At 39.0% G+C, this 18,491-nt stretch overlaps 2 long non-coding RNA genes across 3 annotated transcripts; one reads left to right on the forward strand and one right to left on the reverse strand.

Annotated features, from left to right (window-relative positions):
* Positions 1-5,335: 5,335 nt before the first annotated feature.
* Positions 5,336-14,915, reverse strand: LOC146693353 (uncharacterized). 2 transcript variants are annotated; one of them, XR_014923854.1, is made up of 3 exons: positions 14,874-14,915; positions 8,685-8,906; positions 5,336-5,594 (listed from the first exon to the last, which is right to left on the reverse strand). It is a non-coding gene; the product is annotated as an uncharacterized LOC146693353 (long non-coding RNA). The 2 variants fall into 2 exon arrangements; XR_014923853.1 differs by having other exon boundaries at positions 8,685-8,909.
* Positions 12,789-13,691, forward strand: LOC146693354 (uncharacterized). The gene is made up of 2 exons (XR_014923852.1): positions 12,789-12,859; positions 13,434-13,691. It is a non-coding gene; the product is annotated as an uncharacterized LOC146693354 (long non-coding RNA).
* Positions 14,916-18,491: the final 3,576 nt, after the last annotated feature.

Here is an 18,491-nt window from a genome sequence, read left to right on the forward strand (position 1 = left end):
AACAATACTGTGAATGCTTTTCAAGCATTCACACTAACTAGAAAGTGCATTTTCTGAAGAAACTGCAGTGTGAATGCTTGAATCTGAATGTATGGCTGAAATGAATTAATTGCTGAATTTTGAGTTAAAAATATTGAATGAAATAAAAAAAAATAAAAAAACCAAATTTAACCTGAAAACAAAGGTGCTGAACTGCTAAAAGCTGAAGGTTACACAGAAGAAGAAGTTGGAAAAAAGCTGAAAATGTTTTAAATGTAAATTAGAAAACCCTAAGAAATGAGAAAAGAACATTTAGAGTCAAAAAACATCTGAATGAATATTAAAAGGTCATATTCTTTGAATTACTGAATGAAGAAAATGTGATCCCTCCACTTTGATCCACACAGTTTAAAAAGTTTAAATGCCTGAGCTTTGAAAGACACTGTCTTGGAAAGAGAACAATAATGGCGACATTTTGAGGGTAAAATGATGGCTGTAACACTGTGGACACAGCAGCAGTTGAAAGAGAAGTGTTTAAGATGAATCTTGGTACAGTGGCAGGCAGAGCTCGTTAAGCAGGCAGGTGTGAGCCTGGTTGCTATAGTGACTGCACCCAATGGCTCCATACACACGTACACAGACATGCGCCTCACTTTTGCTGCTTAAAATGAACAGAAAATTCAGGGCGAAACAAATCGTTCCCAAATGAAAAGTACATGTCGTATTGACAAAATTCTTTCACCGTGAGCGACAGCCATGTCTAGTCTACCTAATTCTCAGTTTTCATGCCTGTGGAGTTTATTATATGGACGTGGTGACAGTGTAAAGACATCACGCTCTTCTGATTTTCAAACGAACCTTCTGAGCCATTTTAACATTAGAGTCTATGGAAGAGTTGGAGGGAGGAGGCTGTGCATTGGTGACATTTATGAAAGAACCATAACACCTAGTACAATAGTAAACACATTGGATGAAAGAGGACAGCCATGGCTACGTTTTGAGGGTAAAATCATACCTGTAGAGCAAACGCTGTGGACACAGCAGCAGTTTTAAAAAAGATTTTAAGATTATTTTTTTTGCTCCTCTCACTCTAGCAGTTGAGCTGCCTCACTCTAGCCCCAACATTCCGTCCCATACACACCCATTATAAATTTTGAAACGGGTGAAAAAACATCATGAAACTTAAACTGGAACTGAAGAAAAAGTATAATAGATATTGAAAAGATAAATACAAGTTGAATAGTTGAATGTCTTGTCTTCGTTTTAAAGTTTGAATGGTGGCTCTATGTCAATGTATGTGGAAGTAGTAAGAGTTTAAAAATGAGTAAGTTGAATGAGAATTTGAAGGGTCTCCCCATTGAAATACATGGGAAATTTTTGTTGAATAAAGTTGAATAAAATTAAAAATATAAATGTTAAAAATGAGAAAAATAGAAGCAGTCATGTCCAAAATAATAGGAATCTAACGATGTTTGAATGGTTTTTCTAAGTTGAACGGTTTTGAAGGAGATAGATGCCAAAAAACGTACGGAATATGGAATAATAGATAATAAGAAAGATTAGAATAACAATACTGTGAATGCTTTTCAAGCATTCACACTAACTAGAAAGTGCATTTTCTGAAGAAACTGCAGTGTGAATGCTTGAATCTGAATGTATGCACTGAAATTAATTAATTGCTGAATTTTGAGTTAAAAATATTGAATGAGATTAAAAAAAAACAAAAAAAACCCGAATTTAACGTGAAAACAAAGGTGCTGAACTGCTAAAAGCTGAAGGTTACACAGAAGGAGGAGTTGGAAAAAAACTGAAAATGTTTTAAATGTAAATTAGAAAACCCTAAGAAATGAGAAAAGAACATTTAGAGTCAGAAAACATCTGAATGAATATTAAAAGGTCATATTCTTTGAATCACTGAATGACTCAAATGTGATCCCTCCACTTTGATCCACACAGTTTAAAAAGTTTAAATGCCTGAGCTTTGAAAGATACGGTGTTGGAAAGAGAACAATAATGGCGACAATTTGAGGGTAAAATGATGGCTGTAACACTGTGGACACAGCAGCAGTTGAAAGAGAAGTGCTTAAGATGAATCTTGGTACAGTGGCAGGCAGAGCTCGTTAAGCAGGCAGGTGTGAGCCTGGTTGCTATAGTGACCGCACCCAATGGCTCCATACACACGTACACAGACATGCGCCTCACTTTTGCTGCTTAAAATGAACAGAAAAGTCAGGCCGAAACAAATCGTTCCCAAATGAAAAGTAAAAGTCGTATTGACGAAATTCTTTCACCGTGAGCGACAGCAATGTCTAGTCTACCTAATTCTCAGTTTTCATGCCTGTGGAGCTTATTATATGGACGTGGTGACAGTGGAAAGGCACCATGCTCTTCTGATTTTCAAACGAACCTTCTGAGCCATTTTAACATTAGAGTCTATGGAAGAGTTGGAGGGAGGAGGCTGTGCATTGGTGGCATTTATGAAAGAACCATAACACCTAGGACAATAGTAAACACATTGGATGAAAGAGGACAGCCATGGCTACGTTTTGAGGGTAAAATCATACCTGTAGAGCAAACGCTGCGGACACAGCAGCAGTTTTAAAAAAGATTTTAAGATTAATTTTTTTGCTCCTCTCACTCTAGCAGTTGAGCTGCCTCACTCTAGCCCCAACATTCCGTCCCATACACACCCATTATAAACTCTGAAACGGGTGAAAAAACATCATGAAACTTAAACTGGAACTGAAGAAAAAGTATAATAGATATTGAAAAGATAAATACAAGTTGAATAGTTGAATGTCTTGTCTTCGTTTTAAAGTTTGAATGGTGGCTCTATGTCAATGTATGTGGAAGTAGTAAGAGTTTAAAAATGAGTAAGTTGAATGAGGATTTGAAGGGTCTCCCCATTGAAATACATTATAAATTTTTGTTGAATAAAGTTGAATAAAATTAAAAATATAAATGTTAAAAATATGAAAAATAGAAGCAGTGTTGTCCAAAAGAATAGGAATCTAACGGTGTTTGAATGGTTTTTCTAAGTTGAACGGTTTTGAAGGAGTAGGCTTACAAAAAACGTACGGAAAAATAAAATATAACTAGAAAGTGCATTTTCTGAAGAAACTGCAGTGTGAATGCTTGAATCTGAATGTATGCACTGAAATGAATTAATTACTGAATTTAAGTTAAAAATCTTGAATGAGATAAAAAAAAACAACCCGAATTTAACCTGAAAACAAAAGTGCTGAACTGCTAAAAGGTGAAGGTTACACAGAAGAAGAAGTTGGAAAAAAACTGAAAATGTTTTAAATGTAAATTAGAAAACCCTAAGAAATGAGAAAAGAACATTTAGAGTCAGAAAACATCTGAATGAATATTAAAAGGTCATATTCTTTGAATCACTGAATGACTCAAATGTGATCCCTCCACTTTGATCCACACAGTTTAAAAAGCTTAAATGCCTGAGCTTTGAAAGACACGGTGTTGGAAAGAGAACAATAATGGCGACAATTTGAGGGTATAATGATGGCTGTAACACTGTGGACACAGCAGCAGTTGAAAGAGAAGTGCTTAAGATGAATCTTGGTACAGTGGCAGGCAGAGCTCGTTAAGCAGGCAGGTGTGAGCCTGGTTGCTATAGTGACTGCACCCAATGGCTCCATACACACGTACACAGACATGCGCCTCACTTTTGCTGCTTAAAATGAACAGAAAAGTCAGGCCGAAACAAATCGCTCCCAAATGAAAAGTGTATGTCGTATTGACGAAATTCTTTCACCGTGAGCGGCAGCAATGTCCAGTCTACCTAATTCTCAGTTTTCATGCCTGTGGAGTTTATTATATGGACGTGGTGATAGTGTAAAGACACCATGCTCTTCTGATTTTCAAACGAACCTTCTGAGCCATTTTAACATTAGAGTCTATGGAAGAGTTGGAGGGAGGAGGCTGTGCATTGGTGACATTTACGAAAGAACCATAACACCTAGGACAATAGTAAACACATTGGATGAAAGAGGACAGCCATGGCTACATTTTGAGGGTAAAATCATACCTGTAGAGCAAACGCTGCGGACACAGCAGCAGTTTTAAAAAAGATTTTAAGATAAATTTTTTTGCTCCTCTCACTCTAGCAGTTGAGCTGTCTCACTCTAGCCCCAACATTCCGTCCCATACACACCCATTATAAACTCTGAAACGGGTGAAAAAACATCATGAAACTTAAACTGGAACTGAAGAAAAAGTATAATAGATATTGAAAAGATAAATACAAGTTGAATAGTTGAATGTCTTGTCTTCGTTTTAAAGTTTGAATGGAGGCTCTATGTGAACGTATGTGGAAGTAGTAAGAGTTTAAAGAGGAGGAAGTTGAATGAGAATTTGAAGGGTCTCTCCATTGAAATACATTATAAATTTTTGTTAAATAAAGTTGAATAAAATTAAAAATATAAATGTTAAAAATGAGAAAAGTAGAAGCATTCATGTCCAAAAGAATAGGAATCTAACGGTGTTTGAATGGTTTTTCTAAGTTGAGCGGTTTTGAAGGAGTGAGATGCCAAAAAACGTACGGAATATATAATAATAATAATAATAATAATAAAGATTCGAATAACAATACTGTGAATGCTTTTCAAGCATTCACACTAATAAACAAATGGTGTTGACCATTGTTAATAGTCATACGGGTCAGCTAGGTTTCCACGTGTGATTAAGCAAACTGCTGATGGCTGGGAAGGCAGCAAGAGCTCAATTTCCTGTTTGTTTTCTAGCTTTCTTCAAGTAATTGAACATTTAACCATTTTTTCCCCTCAAGAAGCACTGTGGGGACTGTGTCTTATCTCATTGTTGAGCTGTGAAACTGGGCCAGCACCAATCAGAAAGACAGATGGCCGAATACTTACCAGGGGGCACGCTCCCTTTAATATATTAAAAACTATATGCAAAGCAGTCACATAAATGACTTTTATTTCCTTCGGTGTTTCCCTGAGTTCTACAATGTAGTTTAGTGTTATGTCATCAGAAATTAGTGGTGTGCAATAATGTAAATTTGGTTTTGATGGTATCGATCTGATACAGAGTAACTATATGACCAGTGCTGCCGGTATTAATTCTGATACTGTAATCTATAAAGGCAGATTATGTAGGGGAGAGCAGTGTGTCATTGATGATCAATAAATCATCATCATCAAATTGCAGATTCTGAACTAATTTTAATGACGACTGAGTTTTACTTTCCACAGGTTTTTTTGCTTTTGTTTTTTTAGATCTGGAATATATATTCATATGCCTGTCTCCAAAGCAGCTATAAATAAAATATACGTGACAGTCAACACAACCAGATTCAGATATTTTCATAGTGCAGGTATATATTTTATTTCCCAAAAATAAAACAAACAAAAAAACAAACAAACAGCAACAACAAGAAAACAATCCAGTGACTACATACTGAGCTTAGAGGACAAAACTATTGCTCTGTTAAGGAGGAGGTTCAGAGGAAGTTGGAGCTTGTTACCATCATGGGCTCGTCCGGTCAGAATGAGAATGAACAATCATCAATCACTTGCAGGTTTCTCGTTTCATTTGAATAATCAGTATTAAAGGACACACATGGACCGGCAACTCTGAAACGAAATAAAGTGTGATTTAAGTATTTTATTAACTTAAAATAATAGATGAACTCAGGACACCAAAACCAAAAATCACCTCAGCTGCCACCCCATGTGGGAGTGAAGAAAGAGTGAGCTGTAGGTGAGTGCAGTCCTTATATAACGTGTGACAGGTGAGTGCAATTAAGGGCAAGCACCACACCCAATCAAAGGTGAGGGAAAGAAAACAAGGCGAATCTGGTGAAGTGAGTGAGTGTGCTGAAAGAGGAGTCTTTACAACAGATCTGACTGTGCTATTATTGATCCGATACCAATACCAGGGTTAGTATCGATGCTGTAAGTATTTGGATTTGTCTGCCCACTTATATCAGAAACAGCATTGTTTTCTGTATAAACACCACCATTTGTTGCTACAGAAAGTCATACAAGAAACAAGCAAATCTACATCACATCACTGCCTCGCTTCTTGCTACCAACGATCAGGTTGTTATAAGCTTACTATTGGCTTTCTCTTTTGTTCCTGTGGGGCAGTATTTAAGGAGTGGCTCATCCACCCAGCCTCCACAAGATTGCCACAGTGGTTGAAGCAACAGCACATCCAGGTTTACTCATGCTCCATGTTATTCTTGTGATTCCTGCTGTTCACCTGTGATGCTCCTTGTGTCCTTGTTCTCGCTGCGGAAATCTACCTGCTTCCTTACCAATACTCCTTACTGCTCCCGCCGCAGAAGGCCTCTAACCCTCTTTAGAAAATCTTACCAAATCCTAGAACCCTGTGTTCTGGATTATTGAGTCTGCCAGTTCCAGTTAAAACCTTAACAGCATCAGTTCCAGAAAATGTCGTTCCCCTAAATATTTTGATAAAACAAAAAACATGATTGAAAATGAAACAGACATTGTCACGGCGAGTGAGGTGAGCCGTGTGGAGGAAATGAAGGAGGATCCAAATGCAGGCAGTCGTGAAGGTGTAAAGGTGGTTTATTGAACATGAAAGTAAATACAAACGGCAAATGGAGCTAGAACTAAACTATACTGGGATCAACTAAACTACAGAGCACAAACCTTAACGAGAACGACCAGAAGAGACTAACGGCGGACAGCAGGGAGAACACACGGGTGAGACATGGTAGAAACGCAGATGAGGCAGGGTGGAATACACAGACGGACCAGCAACTACAATGACGGAAGACATGACTTAAATACACAGAGAATCACAGGGGAATTACACACAGGTGGTGGACACAGCTGGGAATAATCAACAAGACGAGACAAAGGTAAAACCGAACACACTTACATGAGACCCAGACCTTCACAATAGAACAGGAAATGAGAACACCACACCAAGATGCAGACCTGACACTGAGAGACAGACAGAATGACACATGGAACCTGAACTAAACTAAACGTGAGATACAACCGAGAACAAATCCTTAAACATGAACCTCAAATAATAAACATCATAACCATCATCATAAACACAACAAGAGAACAAGAAAACAATCCCTGATGCAAACCAAAACCAAAACATAATAACCTCAAACATGGAATAACAAAAACATGAAACTGCACATACTGGGTCCAACGGACCCAGACCCGTGACAGACATGAAGCACAATCATAGAAGTGCTATGCAACCTTTTAAATGCCTAGAGGCTCAGCCAGCTATTAAAACTGGAACCAGTACACAGTACTGTGCCACTCAAGACATTGTTTTCAGTTAACCGAGGGAGTACTGTGTTTAGCTACAGAACATTAGCAGTTATGATGCCACACATGTTTCATACAGCACAGCTACCACTGCTAAAGACAGTCCACATTAATATTTCAAGAAGGTTCATGAATAAGATTCTGATTCTGACAGAAGTGTCATTTGTTTGATAAATTAACAAAAGTTGTAAAAATCACAGACAAAATGCTGAAAAGTAACACAGAGAACATTTTTGGTAAGACAGAGAGAGAGAGAGAGAAAGAGAGACATAGAGGGAGAGAGAGACATAGAGGGAGAGAGAGACATAGAGGGAGAGAGCCAGAGAGTGTTCTTGTGTACTGGTTCCATTCTTAAAAGCTGGCTGAGCCTTCTTGTCCTTGCAGTCTCGTGAAGTCTCTGTCAGATGAAGCTCAATTACCCGTCTCAGCTGGAACTCTGGCGACACATCTGTCTCTCATCAACTAATCAGTCTTCAGTATATTTAAGAAAACATGTTCCCATCAGTCCTTTGCCAGACAATGCAGCCACATTAGTTGTAAATTCATTCAGTGATAGTCTTTTGCTAAATTATATTTAAAATACTTAGCCCATAGTGTCCTCTCCTATTGTACATTGGTCCTTTTCCTGAGATCACTTGGAGGATCATATTCACAGGGTTGTGCACCGTACATTTATCCACTAGGGTGAAACTGTCAGCCTAGACTTCTACTCTAATATCCCAAAGCATCTAAGTAGAAACAATCTGAAGTTTGGCTAATGCCAGCATGTCCTTGTGTGCCCAGAGTTGTTTGTTCACACCAACACTGTAAGAACCTACCCTTCTTGCCCGATTGCCCAATTTGCATCCCTGCAACTTCATCTACTTTCTAAGAGTGAAAATCAAGTTGAAGGATTGCAGTTCTGATCCGCTGGAGGAAATCCACATTACATCACACAGGTACAACTGCAAGGGGATGAAACTGGATTTACACTGGGAGCCAGCTTTAGCGATGTGTCAACTTGCACAACACTGCCTGTATAGACACAATGTGTTCTAGTACAGGGGCTTCCAGGGTGAAGGGGTTCAATTTACTAAATCCATACATGGGTGATCCACGCATATTTCGTCTGAAAAATTCAGTCAGTAAATACTCACTGTGCAGAGAAACCTGGCTTGGGTTAATAAAACATGCATATATGCATGATAAATGACTACCCATAGATGCCATTCAGGAATTTAATTATTGTATAAGTATGTCATAAATCAAATCTCATTAACTTTCACATTAAAGGTAAACATTAGGAACTTTCACATCTTTACAGCTTAAGAATGGACTGTCTTATTCCTCGTCTTTGTGACCTCTTTATCCACTAATCCACTCATCTGTTAACACACACAGACAAACACACACACTCACGCAAGTGTTTAAGGGGGCTAGGCACAGCTGGATTGGCACCTCTTCACCGGCAGGCAGGGAACTGAGGTGAAGTAAAGCTGGTGTACCAGCAGGGTGAGGTGAAGTGGCTCTAATCTTCTCTCCTGGCATGAGGTGGCATAGGGCCGACCCGCTGTGCCAACAGTTATACTGGCAATAGGCGAAGTTGGCATCCTGCTGCTTCTGGCTCAGTGCATCAGCCTCCTGCTGAGGAACAGAGAAGTGGGAAATAGAGACAGTGTGAGGCCAAGTCACAGGAGGTGGAGAGAGACAGACACTGTAATGTAAAATATATATATATATGTATATATATATATATATATATATGTATATATATATATATTTGTCATGAATCACCAAACTTTCTGCTAATTTTAAGAAAACAGATATAAATATATGAACAGGGAGACGAACATGGAAAGAAAAAGGAAAAACACATCTACTTGCAACAAGTCACAGCTAATCAGCTAATCGCATTATGTAGGCAACTCTCTGTGAAAAAGTCACCTTAGAGCTGGTGCTATATTTACATTGTTACGTCATCATCTCAGAGGTTCATTTATGTTCATGGCTGATTGAGGTCCACAGGGCCTTAGAGCACGAAAAAATTGGTTGCTATCAAATCTTCCTTCTACCAGATTTACACAGCGATAGCCAAACAAATACCTAGAAAAATCTTCTGTCAGCAAGCTGCACGCAAGTAAAAATGCTGCTTGTTTCCAAATCTGTTCATTAAATTGGGATTTGGCCACTATGGGGAACTGCCAAAGCAAAGTGCCAGATTTCATTATGCAAACCATTTTGCAGTTAATTATACATTATTTCCGCTGGTGGTCAAGAGCTCACAATAAAATAGATTGTTCTGAGTATCTTGAAAAATCAGCGGTTGCCCAGTGATTGCATTGCTTTTTTTCATCTCTGCCAACAGATTTCAAGTACTTGTGGTTGGCATCTTGTTGCCCAAAGATTGCGCCCTCAACATCAGGCAACCTATCTCCAAACAATTGCAGTCTGAGTCAGACTGATTGCAAATTCAAATAATTTGGAATTTATAAACACAGACAGCTTGCCAACAGGTTGCCATCAATCTGAGTCAGTCAGAAGAGATGAGTGCAACTCATCTCAGATGCTTCTCTTTCTGACAAGAGACTCGTCTCAGCTGGCTGTCAACTATTCTGGTTATTCCACTCTGAAAGTAAGGCCACTGAGCTTCTGTGCCATTCTGCAGTTAAATCTCTGTCTTACAGCAACTGTTTTAAATCTATGAGGTTGTAACGCAAGTAGTTAACGTGAATTTCTGTTTGTGAATGTCTTTGCATATAGATGCTAACCAATTTGCAACAGAGGGCAACATATCAGTGAATTTATCACAATTAATTGCCATATTATCAGAAATAATGGTTGCATCTAATTGCAAACTCACCGCAATTGTAAAGTGAAAGCAGACTTAGAGCAGAATGACTCTGCTCTCTTTTTTCAGTCTTGATGCACCAAGTAACTTTGAAGATGGCAACTGGCTGTGAGCGGTCGCAGAGCTGCTTCCAGTCTTAGTTGCAAACAAGAAGACTTCATATTGATTGCACACAGTCACGGTAATTTTGTTTGAGCCACAATCATATTTATCCCTGGTGTGACTATAACATAAAGCATTCTGCTAACAACAGACAAACATTTTCAAATCTTTTCCACAGCAGTAATACCCTACACCAAAACACAACTTACAGTTTTTTACAAAACTGTGGAATAGCATGAAGCTGTTGGATCTTTAAAATTGAAAAAAAGGGAATCACCACTGTAAATACATCAACTAAAAAACAGTTTGGGCTAGACCTCTCTTCAGAGACTGTAGTCTGGGTGTGGTCAGTACATACTGTCATTACTGTTAATGATAGCTGCAATCTTAACCATGCATTTTAACTAAGCTTCACAACTTCATAAATTCAAAAATCACAAATGGACACATCCAATCCATATCAATAGCACATACAGTAAAGGTTTAGAAAAGCAATTGTTTCAGCTCATGAACTGCTTTCAGTCCTACTGTTTTACAGTAATACTACCATGATGGAAAAAGGGAGAGGGTTAGACGTCCCTGCCCATTTCTTTACATGAATGCTTGGATGTCCGTCTATCAAAATATCACCAAAAATAGCTATTGATTCCCCACTTGCTGTTACTTGTACAGATCCACACAGTAAGCATTGCTGTCTTTTTTTCCCTTAGCACTGTAACCAGCAGTGCAGAAAAGCCTTTCTTGTCCCACAATTCTTTCTGACCTAAATAAGCCAATATGGATACATGCTCCACTTTCCCACACTGAACACCCTCTCCACCATGACCTGTCATGCACAGTTAGTTCTCAAATGACTCAGGGCAGGAGCCTGCTGGAGGGAGCTTACTACTGTTTTGCTTACATTGTGGAGTACGCTCAGTATAGAGGCACAATTCAAGTGGTGCTGGGAATACTGATGTTAGGACTGGTCATGGAACCTTCAGAAAACAGCTCATACAAATAAAATATAACCACCTACAGGTACACACACAGTTACTGTAAACATACAAACAGTCAGGAGAATAAAAAAGCAGAATTGAATCAGTACCTCTGACTCAGAGAGAAATTAGTAGAGTATGTACTCTTTGTTGTTCTGATAGTACTTCAAGTTGTCTTATTCAGAGGCACAGGCATGGTAAAAAGAAAAAAAAGATGTGTTTGCTGTCTGACTTGACTCTATACTCGTCCTAGCTTTAACACAGCTCTGTGGAAAATAAAAGAGAGGTCACAGAAAGAAAGGTCTGCATGACCAAACACTAGATCAACTGGCATGCCTTTGATGCTGTTAAAACAACATTGGCTTTAGCTTTAACTTTACTTGTCGGTGTGGGCAAACTGGCCACTGTTGACCCACACATCTCGTGGCTGTGTGAGTAAGTGCATGTAAAATACAGAGTCTTTTCAGAAAGGTGGAAACTTGTACTCTGCTAGCAATCATGACAGAGGAGAAGACCCCTGGTCTTGTTGGAACCAGCATTAAATTTGAACACCCAACATATGTCTGACAATAATATATATTTAGCAGAGAAAGAAATTTTAAAAGCTTTAGCATTGCCCCATGACTGTTAAACCAGCAGCTGTTTATTACTGGTTATTATGATGTCATCAGCTTAATTTTCTGTTTGGAAGCTAAAGTCATAACAAAATTAGTTGAGGTGCATCTTCATTGTCTTGGACTGTATCAAGGTTAGCTCTATACTTCTGTTTAATATCTAATTGTCTAAGAAGTAAAAATAACTTCTTTTTCTCAGGTTTGGTAATGTCAAAAAACCTCTAAATACTCTTGACTAAATAGGGGACGCGGATAAGATCTTCCAGAAGGAACAGACCCCTATGCGGCATAGCCCCAAAATGTAAATTTTGATAGCATAATTCTTCTGAAAAGCTTGATTGGTTGTGCTTTTGATACAAGGGCTTAGGATTTAGTGTCATATTGCCCAAGGGTAATGTGGCACATAGACTAGAGGAGTCAGGAATCAAACTACTGGACCTTCTGTTTAGTAGATGACACACTTTAAATCTTAAGCCAAGGTCATCTCAGATATTTTGATTTCACATATGAAGCAAGCAGTAGAGCAGTCACCACCAATCACCACACCCTGCTGCTCAAGTTTTTAAACAGGTGCTGTCAGGGAGTTTTGTCCTGTTGTTAACCTGACCAATCAGCACGCATTAGCTGAAAATTAATTTCACTGGTAGTATCAGATTACCTTAAAAAACAAGACATAAATGTTGCTTCATTTAAATTCTGACATGTACACAGCAAATTCAAAAGTGTTAAATGTTTTGGTGTTAGTAGTCTTCTTGCAAAAGTAGAGTTAATTTTACTCTAAGCAGAGTCACATTCTTTTAATGTAACTCTGAGGTGTAAAATGATAGTAGTTAAAATCGAGTGTTAAAAATGAGTGTTTCTATGTCAAATCTGGAGGTGTTACAATGGAAACATTAACTCTTGACCTCTTAACTCTGAACTCCTACAGGGGCTATGACACCAATAGAGTAAATTCACAAACTCCGCCCCCATCACCATAGGCTCCAATCGAAGCTGAAGTGAAGCCGTTTCAGAACATTTTGCTCTACATATTTGAGTTGTTTGCCATGCTTGGTAAGTCATTTTTTCAAAGATTGTTTCAATTATTATTATTAGCTTTTACTTCTGTGGCTCTTTGGAGTTGAGACAAAGCTGTGTGAAAGGCATTAGCCATGTTGCTCGGTGATAGCATAATATTCTGTTTTAGCTAGCTGAAAGGTATTGTTTGCAGGCAAATACCACAGCCTTGAAAAAAAGCTTGCATGTGAATTTTCAGTCAAATTTTTGGTCAAATACACCTAAAACAATGCCTAGAATGTGAAATGTTGGTATAATGGTGCTACTTGAAGTCTGAAAACGATCTCCCATAAAAAAACGAGCAAACAGCAGTAGCAGGCGTCCTGACTGGGTTCTACGTTAGCATAGATCCCTCCAGAGTTTTGTGCACACGGTTTAGGTAAAAATGAAAAAGGTTGAGGTTTTACATTTAGTTCAGTATTACCTGTTGCCTGTGTCTTTTGGGAAAATACTTTACACAAGTAATGGCTCAAAAAGGATTTCTTTTTTTTTTTTACTGTGCTGCAATTGATTACTGGATTATTTCTGCCATTAATTAGTGTCAACTAAATTTTATTCAATCTCCACATAGGATATGCTTGTGAAGATGGAATATGGGAGAGAGCAGAAGTGCGTTGAAGTTCCACAAAGTGATGAATGAAGGACATGCATATTGTATTGAAGAAATAAGTGATGAGAATGCTGTTATTTGCATTTGCCAGCTCACCTATGTCAGACCTTTTGATAAACAAAATTCTAATGAAAGTGAGAACATGTACACTGTTACATCTTTCAGAAAATGTTTTGAAATTGTGGTGCACAGTTCAGAATAAATGTTTTTCAAAAACCATTGCATCTTTTTAGTAAATGTTTATTTCCAAAAGAAATTTCTAGAAGTTCAGAACAGTAAAATTCCCGCTTTTTAGAATTAATTAGAAGAAAACTCTTACGTAGTTAAACTAAAATACTCTTTGAGAGTTAATATATAAACTCTTAACACCAAGTGTTAAATTATCAACTCCAGACAGATTTGGTGTTTAACACTAAATCAGAGTTAACGTACCAACTCTCCAAAAAGAGTTAAATTAACACTCTCTGGTGTGGACCCATATAGACACTTTAATAGTGTTGAAATCAAATCCGACAGTGTTAATTTGGACATGCTGGATTTGCTGTAGCGGAAAAGTGTTGGTCAAGTTACTTGAAAAAAGTAATCAGTCTCAGCAATCAGCCATGCTCTCCTGAGTTTTAACATGCTCTCCTGAGTTTTAAATGCACTTTAGAACAGCACACAGCAACACTACATATGAGCGGGCATTAGTGATGGGATTTCCGGCTCTTTTTAGAGATCCGGCTCTTTTGGTTCGGCTCACTAAAAAGAGCCGGCTCTTTCGGCTCCGAACCGGCTCTTCAGGTTGTTTTGTTGCTTTAATTAATTTATTATTAACAATAATATAAAATTATGCACAAAAGGAATTACTAACGTAAAAACAAGTGGTTTTGTTTATATATGTTTATATATAAATATATGCAGTGGCCCCTAAACGTGTTTTGAGTTTTTATGTGCTTCTGAGTTTTTATATGCTTCTGAGTTTTTACGTGCTTCGGAGTTTGTACGTGTTTTGGAGTTTTTACGTGTTTTGGAGTTTGTACGTGTTTTTACGTGTTTTGGAGTTTGTACATGCTTCAGAGTTCGTACGTGATTTGAAGTTTGTATGTGCTTTGTCTCTAGGGGCCACCGTAAATATACTTTTATTTATTCACTCCACATAAAATGTAATAAATAAATCATATAATACAAAAATCAACTATTCACATTTCAAGTTTTAACTATTTAAATTTTCAGCTTTTTCCTTTCACAAATTTAAAGTGAAAAGAACACAAAACACTGCAAACCACAACACAATTAATATAAATTATAATATGAAAACTAAAAGAACATGCATATTCTCTGTCATATGGACCTGCATGAATAAACTTTCTCAATCCTTTATCATCTGCAACCGAAAATAGTTGTGGATGATTACTATACCTTTCTAATGTTGTTGTCCCTGCCTCTCTTTCTCTTTCTCTGGCTCTGTTCCTGTGCTACTGAGTGTAACTACCGCCCCTCCCCCCTCTGCCCAGCGTAAAGCACAAGGCTCGCGTGCAGAGTGAAGCGGGAAAAAAGTGCGAGAGAGAGAGGCTGAGAGAAAGAAAAAAAAAAAAAACCCACGTGACGGCTCGCGATAAGGAGCCGGCTCACGTCGTTCACGTCAAAGAGCCGGCTCTAAGAGCCATTTCGTTCGCGAACGACCCATCACTAGCAGGCATAGGGAGGTTTGAGTTTCTTCACTCACCCCGGTTCTGTTAGCCGTCAGGGCTGGGGGGCTGGGAGGAGGTGCTGGCCGTCAGATTGGGGTCTGGGATGTGGGGCCTCCCTGCTACTGCAGACAAGGAGGTGGTCCGCTTGCCTCCACCCCAGAGAGAAGGGTTACATCTCCTGGGTCTAGGTGCGGCTTGCCCCTCTGGGGGCGGGGGTACCTGGACCTGGGATATAGAGTATGTTTGGGGAGTGCGACTGTCTGTGCAGTGTCTATTTGTGTCTGTCTACACGTTGGGTGAGTGCCGAGTATTTGGTTGTGCATATGGGGTGGGAATGCACGTTTGTGTCTGCGTGTGCCTGTTCGTCTGTGTCTATATGTCAGGTTGGGTCTTAGACTCAACCTCTCTGGGTACATCTCAGGCCCTCTAAAGTACGGAGGCCTATCTCCCCTCACCACACTCCCTGCCGGTGGCTGATGCCCTCAGACGTTGGTGTGTTGGTGGTCTTTGTCGTCTGGGGCTGGGCGCTCATGTATGTACTCACTCCTGGTGGCCGATTGGTGGGGCCGGGCGCCTGTGGCCCAGCTGGGCTCCTTCCGGGGGGTGGGATGCCCTCAGGCCTCTGGGCCTGAAGCTCGGTCCTCTCTGGCACAGCTGGCTGCCGGCAGAGCCCGTGGGCACGCCACTGCAACCCCCTCTGGTCTCTGCTCCGTAGCTGCGGGGTGACCTCTCCTTTGGGGCTCTACTCAGCTCTTCCCAGGAGGGTGGCACGGTACCCCCCCCCCCCTTTGGTGGTCCTCCTCGGGTCCTTGTACTCTGGGGCCTCTGGATATCTGGGGCCTGGATCTCCTCCATACCTGCTTCATACCCTGGTGGACGGGGCTGTGGCTCCCCACACTCCCTAGCAGATCGTTACATGGAGAAACCTTTGGAATACAAGCATGCTGATCCACACAGGTATGCACACAGGTGTACACACGGGTGTTCACAGACGCGGACTACACCTTTCTTGGCTGCTGCCTCAAAGCACATTGTGCGCTGTCTATCTTGCGTGCTGCACAATATCGTTTATTATTTAGTATCTACTGTTATCTACTGCTAGCTAGTTTATTGTGATGGTGCTGTTTTCTTTTTTTATTATGTTGCTCTTTGTTGTTTGCTTTCTCTTCTGTTTTTTTTTCTCCATACAGGTGATCCAGGTGTTTTGTTTGTTTTTTTGTTTTTGTTTTCTTTCTTTTTGTTTTCTTTCTTCCCCCCCTTCTCACCGTCTCTTCTCCCCTTTGGTTTTCTTTCTCTCCCTCTCTTTCTTTCATTCTTTCTCCCTGTCCTATCCCCCAGTCATGTCTGTCCCGTTTGTAGCAACCAAAAATAAAATAAATACATAATTATAATAAAGGTCAATCAAATGGACCAATATGGCAAGGCCATGATGATCCACAAAGATCAAAATGGGACATAAAAAAGAAAAAGTAATCAGTAACTAATTACCGATTACTTCCCCAAAAAAGTAATCCCGTTACTTTACTGATTACTTACTTTCAAGAGTAATTAATTACTTAGTTACTTAGTTACTTTTTAAAAACACGATTTACAACCTGAATAGGTGATAAAGATGCCTTTATCTTTCAGCCCAATTCTACATTTTCTGCATAATCCATCATACAAAATGTAATCAAATGGAAAAGTCTCTTTTTAAAACTTGTTTTATTAGTTTTAACCTTTTAACTTTATGCATCAAGCAAAAATTTAATTATATGCAACATTCTCTGACTGGAAGAAATTTGTTTATCATTTAAACTTATTTTCTGCACATTCCAGCACACAAAATATATATATATATATTTTGTGTTTACACGCACTCTTTCAAATAGATGCATATAAAACAGAGCAGAAAATAAATAACATCAAAGACTAGCGGTCCTGTTGCTCTATTTTCACCTGTAAAGCAGGAGTTGGGTAGGCGGAGGTTTACCCCGGTGCAGGTGTGCTGCAGTGGTCAGTTAAAGAGTCCGTGAGTTTCTCTGTGAGTTTCCCATTACGTGGTAGCGCACTCAGTGCTTGCTCGGAAGTTTAGGGGTTTTTTTTCGCTGTAAAAACAAGTTTTCTTCCCACGCACAACGGACACTAATGTTTTTGTCACTTTTTATGGAATCAAACTCAAAGTAAGGTCAGTACTTCCACGCTTTAAACGCTGCACGCTCATACTCTCTCCCGCACTCGTTATATGATCCATTGTTGATCTGCACACAGCTGTTGTCAAGAATGTCGCACTCGCTTACGTGACTGTCATGAGACATTCTCGCAAAAAAATCACGGTTTTAGTAACGCAGTAACGCAGAGTTCTACGGGAAAGTAACAGTAATCTAATTACCGTTTTTGCAATAGTAATCCCTTACTTTACTCGTTACCTGAAAAAAAGTAATCAGGGCGTTACTTGTAACGCGTTACAAGTAACGCGTTACTGCCCATCTCTGTAGCTGACATATATTCATGAAAATTAAGCAAAATGTGGGCTGTGTAGGTGTAAATAATACATTTCCCCTTTCAGCTTTTTTCATTATGAGTTATATTACAAGCGCCCCCTGTTGGGCAAGCTCTGTAATCCAAGTTCAATTGATAGCGGGCATTGTAGTGAAGCAAACATATGCAGCATCATAGGGCTATGGTGCTTGTTTAAATTCTTCATTCCCCATTTAGTGGTGACCCAAACAAATTTGATGACGGTTAAGTGACGTAAGGGTGTATTTTTTAACAAGACACATGAGAGAAACACACAAAATGTTGCATCACATTTGCATTCTTTTAACACATATTGATAATAATAATTGTTGTATTGTATGTATGTTGTCATATCTATTTTATTTTTACCCTATAGCAAATCTTAAACAACATAAGATTGCCCGGTGTCCTTTAGCAATGGCAGGTACATTTAGATTCCATGTGTCCAAAAAAACCCAGTTTAAATATACATAAAGGTGTCTTTTGCTGTGTTAACTGATTGTTGTAGAAAGTAAAAGTCACAGCAATTTTGTGGTCATTGAAATGTGTTCATCTCAGAAATCCTGACACACTGCTCTCCCCTACATAAGCTGCCTATAAAGTAAAAAGTATCGGTATAAGCATTGATATCAGTAATACTGGTATAGGATCAATACCAAAATTTGCAGTATTGCACACCACTAGTTAGCACGGCAAAACAAATATATATGTATTTTTTCACAATTTTGGCCAACTTATTTAAAACTTAAGTAAAAAGCTTTTTATTTCAAACATCTGGAGAGTGTGTGTCCTGAAATCTGTACCACAAGTGCAGAATTTGGCTTCAAGTATTGAAGTTTAAGCTATT

The sequence above is a fragment of the Copadichromis virginalis genome, linkage group LG14 (assembly GCF_057382275.1).
Source record: "Copadichromis virginalis isolate Kocher_CV1m ecotype Utaka linkage group LG14, C_Virginalis_male_GT1.1, whole genome shotgun sequence".
Classification (NCBI taxonomy): domain Eukaryota; kingdom Metazoa; phylum Chordata; class Actinopteri; order Cichliformes; family Cichlidae; genus Copadichromis; species Copadichromis virginalis.